Raw genomic sequence first — 12,238 nt, 5'->3', positions numbered from 1 at the left:
TCCACCACCCTCCTACATGAAACCATCGTACAAGTTAGAACGTAAGTCGCCAAGAATCTTGCCTTACATTACCAATTATCCCAAACTTTGTCGACGCTGCACGTTCTTCACCTCCATCGTGTCCCATTTTCTCTGTGCCTCCGAAGTGTTGAAAACAAACGAATATTTTGCTGCGCTCAAAGCCATCCAAGCACCAAACAAATCTTCCAATGTGGTGGAAGTCTGGCATGAGTGTTAATGTATCCATACAGAAGCCAAGTGTGCACCTGGATGATCATTAAAATTATTTTTTCACAATTCCACTTTCAATCAGTGACAGGTGACTCGAGCTGCCTTCTCCGGAGGAGTTCATCAGGGTTCGCTTCTCGGCCATCAGATGAGGTTTTAATATTTTAAAATTCGTACAGTAAGTGGGGATGTGTGGGCTCGGCATGAGGCACAGGAATGATGGATCAAGTCGCTTAAATTCCCTTGTAAAGTGACAGAACGTAAACATTCTTCCTCGTCCCGTGGGAGTTGTTGATTAAGAAAATACAAATGTGAAACTGCAGAGAAAAGTGAAATAAAACATGAACTCAAATACAGAAAACGAGGGAGAGGAGAGGCACAGAAAAAGAGATCGATAGATATTCATTCCAGGATTGTGTTGGGAGGCAGCAGAATGATGGAGATTATGGTGACGATGCTGTTGACTGCTTTTGCTGATGTGTGTGCAGCGAAACCAGTCATCGTAATGGCCGCTGGAGACGAAGATGAAATGCTTGGCAGTGACTCTGTCATCTTTCCGCCGTGCAAGCGCTCCAAGAATACAAAAAGAAATGCCAGGTTGATGATGATGGCGAATTCAAAATTTTTTAATTGAACATCAATCTCCAGAACTAAGGTACGATAAACACACGATGGACTCGACTTAATCACTCGCGTCCTTTTTGTGACTTTGTTACTGTACATCACATGTGACTGTTACTGTATTTCATCGACGACTTTATTACCGTACTGTACATTATGTGTGACTTCATTGCTTTAGTTGTGTGTTTTAATTACTGTACATCGTGCATCACTTCATTAATCTAAATGAGGCGTGACTTCGTTACTACTGTCGTATGATGGAGATGATGATGACAATGCTATTGAGTGGTTTTCACTTGCTTTTGTTCATGTGTTGCAGAGGAAAAAGTCATAGGAATACCCAATGGAGAGGAAGATGCAATGTTTGGCAATGGGTCTCTCTCTCATCACTCCACCGAACAAGTGCACCAGGACTAAAAAAAACAAACAAAAAAAAACACGCAGGTTCATTCAAAAAAATTGGGGATCCATCCATAAGCATCTTTCATGTTTCTCTCACCTTGGTTTTCATTTCAACTCTTCCTGAATCACAATCCTGTTCTACGTTTGCTTGAAACTGCTCAAAATATTTCCTGGAGGTCAAGTCCAGCTCCCTTCTAATCAGCAGTCAATATCCTGGGTACCCATCTCACTGAGAACTTTCTCATGCCAGATAAAATTCTAGTATCCGGATCCGATTCTCGGTGAGGATGCACTGATCCATTACTGAGTCTCACCAACGTATCTGCTCATCTTCAGTCATTGGTCAAAAGCTTGTGGACCACGTCAACCTCTTCTGGTGTGGCGGCTTCGTTGGGACATCAAGATCTTGGCTCAGACTCAGTGCTGTTTCTCTCTCAAATAAATTCAGCTGCCCAGTTGTTGTTTTACAGCGGCAAATGAAGGAAGGGGCATCATCTGTCAATGTTGCCACCATGTCCTCATGGATTTCCTTTGGACCTTTCGTATGGAGTTACAATGATTGATTATTGATCTGATTTCAGACTTTTCCATTGACCGACTCATGTTGAGACTTCTGGTCCTACGAAAATAAACAAAAGTCCGTTTTAAAATAAACTAGAACTGCCAACTAGAAACTAGACAACCCCCACACACACAGGAGCCTCGACCCCCGTACATTCGCAGAGAGTGTAAACGGGCAGGGTATCAGGCAACTTGAACTTGGCAGCCTGGCCTGGCTCGTACGCCCAAACTTCATTCTTCAGACGCTGGTGACGAGGCTGCCGCTGATAATCCCCACATAATCCCAATGCAGCCTGCGTGGGAGTATAGCCACTGATCTATAGTATAGCAGGCAGCGTGGAGTCTGGCGGCGAGGATGGAACATCACGTGATCACTCTGAGCGAATCAGCGAGCTGCTCTGGCACAGGATGAGATGTTTTATCTGTTCTGTTTTATCTGTTTATCTGTGTATCTGTGTATCTGTGTTTATCTGAGGTTTTATCTGTTTATCTGTGTATATCTGATGTTTTATCTGTTCTATTTTATCTGTTTATCTGTGTATATCTGATGTTTTATCTGTTTATCTGTGTATCTGTGTATCTGTGTTTATCTGAGGTTTTATCTGTTCTGTTTTATCTGTTTATCTGTGTATATCTGATGTTTTATCTGTTTATCTGTGTATATCTGAGGTTTTATCTGTTCTGTTTTATCTGTTTATCTGTGTATATCTGATGTTTTATGTTTATTTATTTATTGTTTTGTTTTTGTTTTATTGTTTTATGTGTTTTATCTGTTTATCCGATGCTTTATCTGTGATTATAATGTTCCTCGCTGAAATGTGCTAAGATATATATATGAATAAAAAATATAGATCTCGTCATCGGAGGTCATTTTTCCATAGGCCATGTCCTTCCCAGGCCCAATTGCCATGTCTATGCCAAAAATCAAGTATGTGAGCCTCTCCGTTTAGGAGTCTACAGGTAACATATATATATACACACACACACACACACGCACACGAACTGTTTTATTTATATAGATAATTATGACGTCATAGGTCACGTGGTATGGGCGCCATCTTGGAAAAACCGAAAAACTTTGCTCCTCTATATATCCGAAAGCGCTACATAGAAAAATTGGGACATGGCTCATTGTAAAGAAATCTCCATGGGGAATAAAATATGTTGATGATGATATCATAGGTGCCTCCATTATGACGTCATAATTCGACAAGTACAAAACTTCATCCGCTCAAGATGAAATTTATTGAGCGTCATCTAGGGATAAATTGGTGGAGAAAAAAATTTGATGACGTCATCGGTCATGTGGTTTCGCCGCCATATTTGTTTTAACACAAAAGCCTTAAAGAAAAAAAGACACTGAAAACACATCCTTGCGAGGGACTGCAATCTCTGATTGCTCTTTCTAGTTTCCTTGTTGTTGGGGTCCACAAGGCCACAAGACCGGTATGGAACACTGACACGTTGGTGGGAGTGGGAGTTTGGGGAAGAAATTCATTTTATCCAAGGGTCAAAAAGTTCAATAAAGGAGAGAATGGATATTTGGCATGTGAAGACAATAAATAAACAAGGAAGATGTTGTGAAGAGCTTGCAAAAATACTTGCGAAATCCCTAAAACAAATATGGCCTTAAAAATAATTGGGGGTTGGATTCAGTGACCTAACATGCAAATGAATGAATGATCGTTTTAAGGCCATTTTCCCCGCTGGAGCGAGGGGTAGCCTTGCGGTTCCCATGACAATCATGGTTCCCTGTTTGAGGCAATGTTTTTATGGCCGGATGCCCTTCCTGACACCAACCCTCAGTCGCCTCTTACGACACGCAGGGATACGGTGTACCTATTCTAAATCGGCGTACACACCGGGATCATGTGACCGGGATTATGTGACCTAACATGCAAATCATCTTCAAATTTCAAGTCAATCGGATGAAAATTGATGATATAAAAAATTTGACAAAGTTGTTGATATTTGGCCTTTGTTGACGTTTTGACCTCAAAATGAGTAGGCTTCTCGATTATGACCGGCTCAACCATTTGGTGGAGTTTGGTGAAGATCGGTTTAAAATTGTGACCTGTCGGTGATTGACATGCAGACAAACAGACAATCACAGACCAGACCAACCAATATATACACAAAGAATTAAGTTAAGCACCCCCCCCGTTTTTTTACAACCTCGCACATTACAAGTTTGTTGTCGTCAAAACAGTGTAATATACCCATGATATTGCTATATTTTCTGGAGAAGTGATATTATGGTCACATAAAAACATAACAATCATGCCGTTTTCAATATTTTATTCTGAATAATTTAAGGTGAAATTTTTTGGGAATTTTAGGCATATTTTCACCTCAATTTAAGTATGGAGCTATAGGTCCATCACGGACAGTGTGGATGACGTTTATGTTTTCTAACGTACAGTCATTGTTCTGAGAAGACCTCTAGCGATCTTTGCGTCAATAACGTGTGTAGGACCCACGTGATCGGATCACTGACTCAACCAATCACTTTTTTTCACTTTGATCACTCAATTTCATCAATGGATAATTGCTAATGTCATACCAATCATTATTTGATCTCACATACCTTAGAATATATGCCAATGTATACATATACACAAAGAATATATATTAGGGGGTGCTTACCTTAATTCGTTGTGTAGGGGTGCTTAACTTAATTCTTTGTGTATACTTGCTAATCATCAATTTTGCAAGTGATAAAGCTCCACAAGGTATGTCAGGAACCTCGGTAGAATAACAACAATCCATAAGTGCATTAGCAGAAGTCACTTATTAACACTTTAAGGTAACAGCTGCCCTTCCTACCCACCTGCCCCCACCCTCATCCCCGACACCTCATCTTTTTTCATACCGGCGGGAATTAGATGCACTCTCCTTTTTCCCTGTTGATGGGAGATTTCCTGTGGTGGATGATTTTCTCTGCACCATGCACCCATTACTGAGAGCAGGTCTGGATGGCAGGCTCGGTAGGGTCGGCAAACCTCCACGTCCTGAAATGAAAGCCCGGTGCATATGTGTACTTTACTTGGTAAACAGGAATTAGCAAAGTGTGGCATCAGGAATGAATGGATTAATGAATAAAAGTTGTAATTGTAATGGTTCTCTTTTTGAGGCAATGTTTTTATGGCCGGATGCCCTTCCTGACGCCAACCCTTTTACTCGCCTCTTACGACACGCAGGGATACGGTGTACCTATTCTAAACCGGGGTACACACCGGGGTACACACCGGAAATGTGGGCAAGGGGGTTAACAAGGGGAGATGCAGAAAATGGGGCAAAATGGAGAAGATTGTCATGGTGACCGCAAGGCTAACCCCCGCTCTTGCAGGTAAAATGGCCTTAAAATGCATGTTGTTGTTGTTGTATTTTATGGTTACTTCTTGACTGGCCCTTGTATTAATGATGATGTCATCAGTGCCTTCATTATGACATCATAATTAGACAAGTAGAACACTTGATCCGATCAGTTTGAAATTTATTGAACATGTTCTACACAAATTGTATGGGAGAATTAAGTTGATGATGTCATTGTTCATGTGGTTCAGCAGCCATATTTGATTGAAAATGAAAACCTTCAAAAATCTTTTCCAGAAAGGTTTACTATTTACCCCCACCAAAGGAGAGGGTGTTGCATTTGGATCCATTTGTTTGTTTGTTTGGCCGCACAGAACGCGAGGGTGTGTATTCATTTCATTCGACCCTTTGGAACCTCAAGACCCTTTACAACCCCCAAGATCCTTCTGAACCTTTATAATCCTGAGATCCATCAAGATCCTAAGTGCCATGAAGAACCATAAGGACCTTTAAAACTCTTTAGACCCCTAATTCCCTCCAAAACACTTAAAACACTTTAGAGCCTTTAGAACCCTGAGACCCTGTCGACCCCCTTTTAACCCTAAGACCATTTCAGACCCCTAAGACCCATTCAAACTCTTAAGACTCTCTATAACGCTACACCCTTTAAAATCCTTTAAGACCCAAAAGACGCAGAGGACCCAAAATACCCTTAAAGACCCAGAAGACCAAAAAGACCCATTAATACCCCAAAGACCCAGAAGACCCAAAAGACCCCAAGGACCCAAAAGACCCACAAAACGTAGAGGACCCAAAGGACAAAACCACATGCATCCTGGTGAGGGTCTGCAATCTCTGATTGGATTGTTCTTTCTCGTTTTAATATTAACCTGTTGCTGTTGGTTTTACCGTGTGGTCGTGTTCGTCTTCTTCTGCTTCTTCTTCTTCTTCTTCTTCTTCCCAAACACATTTTGTGAATAATTTGTAATTGAGTACTTGTGTGGATACTGGGGAACGAAACTCCAAAGCACGTCAGGAATTTGGAATAAATCCGTTAAGTCGGGCTGTTTGAGATTCGCGCAATTAAGGCACTATAAACAGTGAATCGTCTAACGGTCTGCTCAGCCACTCCTGACAGGCTGATTCACCGTGGTCTGTAACGTTCTGCTCAGCCACTCCTGACAGGCTGATTCACCGTGGTCTGTAACGTTCTGCTCAGCCACTCCTGACAGGCTGATTCACCGTGGTCTGTAACGGTCTGCTCAGCCACTCCTGACAGGCAGATTCACCGTGGTCTGTAACGATCTGCTCAGCCACTCCTGACAGGCTGATTCACCTTGGTCTGTAACGGTCTTCCCAGCCACTCCTGACAGGCTGATTCACCGTGGTCTGTAACGGTCTGCTCAGCCACTCCTGACAGGCTGATTCACCGTGGTCTGTAACGGTCTGCTCAGCCACTCCTGACAGGCTGATTCACCGTGGTCTGTAACGGTCTGCCCAGCCACTCCTGACAGGCTGATTCACTGTGGTCTGTAACGGTCTTCCCAGCCACTCCTGACAGGCTGATTCACCGTGGTCTGTAACGGTCTTCCCAGCCACTCCTGACAGGCTGATTCACCGTGGTCTGTAACGGTCTTCCCAGCCACTCCTGACAGGCTGATTCACCGTGGTCTGTAACGGTCTGCTCAGCCACTCCTGACAGGTTGATTCATGAGACGCCGATTAGTATGCAAATGAATGGGTGGACGTGGAGACCTCTCATCCATTCCCCGCCCGCCGGGCGTTGAAATAATTTCCACAAATACATTCTGCTGTGGTGTCAAGTTGGTGACATCTTCATAATGAAATTTTGCATTCTGTGCAAATTGCCAGAGGAAAGTGGACAAGAGGCCCTTGTTCTTTGTGAGAACAAAAGCAAAGCAATCAATTAGGCTACTGATGCACAATGAGATGGTATTTCGTTTTCAGAAAGATAAATAATTCACAATAACCTTAAGTTGGCTTAGCCCTTAACCCTGGTGTTGGCTTAGCGGTTAGGGTGCCGGCTTGGGATCCGAGGATCCTGGGTTCGAATCCCGGTCGATTGCTGAATTAACGCCAGGGGGGTTGACTCAGCCTGTCATCCTTCCGAGGTCGGCAAATTGAGTACCAGCTTGCTTGGATGAATGATCACGGTGTGTACCCCGATTTAGAACAGGTACACTTTATCCCTGCGCATCGTGAGAGCGTGACCAAGGGTTGGCGTCAGGAAGGGCATCCGGCCATAAAAACATTGCCTCAAACAGGGAACCATGATTGTCATGGGGCCCGCAAGGCTAACCCCCGCTCTTGCGGGGAAAATGGCCTTAAAACGATCATTCATTCATTCATATTCATTCATTCAACCTTAAGGAATGTCGTGTTGACAGAAAGCACTGCAACAATAACTGTAGCAGACCAATTAGGAAAAGTTCATTCATCGTTACTGAAGTAGAAGCTATGTAGTCATCTGCAGACTTACGAGAGAGCCAACCCATTATTATTATTTTCCGAATTGATGCAACTTCTATTCCTACCTGCCGCTGCTGGGTATTCAGAAACTGGAGAACAAGTCTCGTATTAGCACTGTGGCCCCATGATGCGCCCAAGGCTGCGGTCACAAAGGACTCCTCCACTGATGGTTCTTCTGCACAAAATACACACCAAAATTAGAGAAGAGAGTACATAAAGAACAGGCGAAAAGGAAAGGGGAACACACGGCAACAAGGCCATCAGAAAGCGATCCAAATCGGTACCAAAGAAACTTCTTGTTTGCTTTGCCTGAATTTCTGACTCATCTTACTCCAATTTTTATTTATACAAGAGTCTGACCTCATTAAGGAGCTAATTGACATTCAAGAGAAGGAAAGGAGAAATAATACAAAAACGAATACTCTAACAATGGCCCAGAGAGAAACTGTGGGGTAAGAATTAGTGAGTGGAGAAGGCATTGTGGAGACGTGGATGTGCAAGGGTTAGCACACGAGGTCGTGAGGGGCAGCACATTACAAAGCCTGAAGTGAGGAGAACAAGGTAATGGACACAGCGAGATGATCAGATGAATTCACACAACGGAGAATATGCGTCATGCTTGAATTGAAAGGAATGTTCCAGGTTCATGATAAATTGCTCACTTTTTTTTCAAGATCTGACAGGAGAGATTCTGCCGCAGCCTTCTGGACAAGCGGTTGAGGAATTATAATGCTGAGAGATGAATCATCTACAAAGTGTTAAAATGAATTTTCTAGTGATGTATGTGAAGGACAGGATTGTTCTCAGAAAACCACCTTGAGGGACACCTGCCTCCAGAGGTACAGCATGGCATAATATTTCATCAAACGCAACCTGGTGCGTGTAACGTCCAGGAAATTTCAACGCGAGTGGAGGAGGGAACACGAGATACCATTAGCCGACAGGAAGGAAATCAGTGCAGGATGCAGGATAGAATATAAAGTGCACACATGATACGTCGTGAGAAGAGCTTGGCCTCTTGTTTGAAATTGAGTGCATTCATTTATGAAGAAGCAATGGAACAATCAAGGGAAGCAATGAATTTCTCTCCACCTTGGCAGAAGGGAGGTCACATGCGATCAGAGGTTTCCATTGAACGGGACAGGGTGGGTGCAGGAACAGAGATTAGAAATTGTGGCCTTGTCTATAAAGACGGTAAAGGCAGTCAACCCTAACATAAGCCATGTACATAGTGATCCCCATCTCCTATCCTTCAAGTTACTCCCATCCTTCAAGAATGGAAGAACCCATTCGGAGCACGTTCCAAAGATACAGTTGACCAACTGCCACCAAGCTTTTGTCGATGGAAAGAAGCACAGCTGCGAGTTAATGTCTCAGATGGGCCTGGTGTTGAGATCTGGTGTGATTTAGCACAAAGACATGATGGTTGCGAGCTTTATGGGGAAACGTCAGCTTCCTGTTGGTGAGGTCGGCTTTCTTGCAGGAAGGGTAAGCTATTCTTATGGCAATTGGCTACTGCATCAATCACTGTACCAATGACGATATATATTGACAGAATAGGCAAAGGCAGGAAGGTGGTTTATTGAGAAATGTGTCGCATGCATTGTCGATACATCCAGAGAAGAAAGAGAGTGGAGCAGTTCGCTGGAGATGGAAGACTGCATGGAAGACTAATCTGCCCGATTAAAATTCCCAACAAGGCAGTGCCCTGGTGACCACCAGATAGATGGACAACTTCAAAAGTGGATGATGGAAGGAGCCATGGGGAGATGAGGAAGAACAATAAAGTTTGGAGATGTTGTAAATAACCTTTTGAAGTTCATGTAATAATTCTTCATCAGCCATTTTAGCACCCTTGGACTTTAGTCCGTTGAGCTACTGTGATTGAGTAGTGTCCGTCAGTCAGTCAGTGAGTCTGTAAACACCAGTCATTATCGCTTGATCCAAACACACGATTTCGATGAAACTTGGCCACAAGCTTCATATGTGATGCCTAATGAAGGTGTATTTACCGCATCAAAATCTGCGCTTAATAAGGGGATCAATGTGGGTCCAGGTTTGACCCCCCCCCCCAAAATAGGTATTTGCTCTCTTCTCTGTTACATGTTTTGTGTTTCATCCACACCTACCAGTGATTCCCTGGTTCTACCAGGTGAGTGCAGTGGCATTGTCCCCATTTAAAAAAAAATTCAGAAGGGTATTATTGCTCTGACGTGTTACTAAAGTCTCTTGGTATAAAATTTCCAAAGTATCTACACGAGCAAGGAGCACAGGGAACGTTCTATTGCAGGCAGTCGAGTGGGAACTTCAATCACCTCTTCTTGGACAATACAGTATATAGTTCATTATGATATCTATCTATAATTCCAGTAATCTCTGTGTGTATGTTTGTATGTATGTATGTATGTATGTTTGTCTGTGACCGCTGTTTCTCGACAACTACCGGTCCGATATACTTGAAACTTGCCAGGTATATTGCTGGGGACCCGAGGATGTGCCTTTTCAACGTTTCATATTAATCGGACAAGTAGTTACCGAGCTATGTCCAAAAAACGATTCAACCAATCAGAGAGCAGCGAGCTATCACGTGTGCCGAACGTGGCGAACAGACTCTGCCTCGGACGGCACATTTGAGAGCGTATTCATTTATTTCACGTTGGCAAACTATGTTGGCGTTCAACTATGTTTTAAAACTAATTAAAACTAATTTGCGATTCATCGTAACTGCGATATGCGACCTTCCGGACAGTGAAGACTGCACTTCCGGCAGCCAATCACAGAACGCGTTGTTGCGTAGGCGTGGCCGATGTGAGAGCGAGCCGAGCCGAGCGTGTGCGCCATTACGGTTCGTAATTCGATTTCTTCCGGAGAAAATAATAATTTCTCGATTTCTTATGCGCATTATTTCTCCCAATTCAGTCAGAGCGAAGGGCGGAAGCGAAGAGCGTTGTTTTTTTTGTTTACGGGCGTACGGGCGTACGGGCGGGGTAGAGCGTACGGGTAGCGTTTTTTTTTTTTTTTGGCAAGGAACGGGCACCCACGTACGGGCATGCCCTAGTAATAATAATAATAATAATAATAATACATTTATTTTATATAGCGCTTTTCAAGAAGCCCAAAGGCGCTTTGAAAGAGTACAAAAAACAAGTGCAAAAAGACAAAAATCAATAGGTAAATAATCAAAGCAAAAGGAAGGAGAAGGAGAAGAGATAGTCAGGGGTTAAATGCTGTGGGTTAAATGTTGAATGCAGTGTTGAGCAGGTGGGTCTTGAGTGATGTTTTGAATGTGGGGAGTGAGGAGGAGTCTCTGATGGTGTGAGGTAGTGAGTTCCAGAGGGTGGGAGCAGCGATGGAGAAGGCCCTGTCCCCCCAGGATCTGAATTTGGTCCGGATGGGGGGGAGGGGGGGGGGGTCAGGAGGTTGGTACCAGCAGAGCGGAGGTTGCGGGTGGGAGTGTGTCTGGAGAGGAGGTCAGCCAGGTAGGATGGGGCCAGGTTATGGAGGGCTTTGTAGGTCAAGAGGAGGATTTTGTACTGGATTCTCTGGGGGATGGGGAGCCAGTGAAGCTTAAAAAGGACGGGGGTGATGTGGTCACGGGTCCGGGAATGGGTGAGTAGATGGGCAGCGGAGTTCTGAATGTATTGGAGTTTATTGGTGATTATTGAGGGTGAACCATAGAGGAGGCTGTTGCAGTAGTCCAGACGGGAGGTGATGAAGGCGTGGATGAGGGTTTCTGCAGCCGTGGAGGAGAGGGATGGACGGAGACGGGCGATGTTTTTCAGGTGAAAGAAGGCTGTTTTTGTGATCTGTTTAGTGTATTTGTCGAAGGAGAGGGTTTGGTCAAAGATGATGCCAAGAATCCGGATGTGAGGGGAGGTGGATACTGGGAAACCGTCGATGTTGAGGGCAAAGTTATGGGTGGATTTGGTGAGCGTTTTTGGGCCAATGATGATTATTTCAGATTTATCATAGTTAAGTTTGAGGAAGTTGATTTGAAGCCAGGATTTTATTTCAGTGATGCAGTTTGTCAGGATAGAGTGGGTGGCGGTGGAGATGGACTTGGTGGAGATGAAAAGCTGGATGTCATCGGCGAAGCAGTGGAATTGGAGACCATGACGGCGGATTAAGTGACCAAGGGGGGACAGGTACAGGATGAAGAGGAGGGGGCCAAGAACTGAACCTTGGGGGACACCTTGGGGGAGGGGAGCAGTGGGGCATTTGCAGTTATTGATGGAGATGAACTGGCGTTTGTCAGAGAGGTATGATTTGATCCAAGAGAGGGCAGTGCCAGTAATGTTAAAGGTGGTTTCAAGTCGGGTGAGGAGGATGGTGTGATTGATGGTGTCAAAGGCGGCACTGAGGTCGAGGAGGATGAGAATGTTGAGGTTGCCGGCATCAGAGGAGAGGAGAAGGTCGTTGGTGATTTTGAGGAGAGCAGTTTCAGTACTGTGGTTGGAGCGGAATCCGGATTGGAATGTTTCATACAGGTTATTGGCAGAGAGGTGATGTTTGAGTTGAGTGGCTACAGCACGTTCCAAAACTTTTGACAGAAAGGGTAGGTTGGAGATGGGTCTGAAGTTGTTTAGGGTGTCAGGGTTTAGTCCAGGTTTTTTCAGAATGG

At 44.1% G+C, this 12,238-nt stretch overlaps 1 protein-coding gene across 29 annotated transcripts in view; it reads right to left on the bottom strand.

Annotated features, from left to right (window-relative positions):
• Positions 1-838: 838 nt before the first annotated feature.
• Positions 839-12,238, bottom strand: part of LOC144891865 (DNA repair protein RAD51 homolog 2-like) — a 42,664-nt gene continuing 31,264 nt past the window's right edge. For 16 of the 29 annotated variants that reach the window (XM_078776884.1, XM_078776869.1, XM_078776886.1 and 13 more), the window contains 3 exons: positions 7,683-7,792; positions 4,685-4,823; positions 839-1,262 (listed from right to left, as the gene is read on the bottom strand). The gene's annotated coding sequence lies outside the window, so the exon portion shown is untranslated. The remainder of the gene's footprint in view (positions 1,263-4,684; positions 4,824-7,682; positions 7,793-12,238) is intronic. The other 13 variants (XM_078776890.1, XM_078776889.1, XM_078776888.1 and 10 more) reach the window with 5 other exon arrangements.

This window comes from Myxine glutinosa, chromosome 4, assembly GCF_964187855.1.
Source record: "Myxine glutinosa chromosome 4, kmMyxGlut1.1, whole genome shotgun sequence".
Taxonomy (NCBI): Eukaryota; Metazoa; Chordata; class Myxini; order Myxiniformes; family Myxinidae; genus Myxine; species Myxine glutinosa.
The sequence above is the reverse complement of the archived record's forward strand: the minus strand, read 5'-3'. Positions and strand labels throughout refer to the sequence as shown.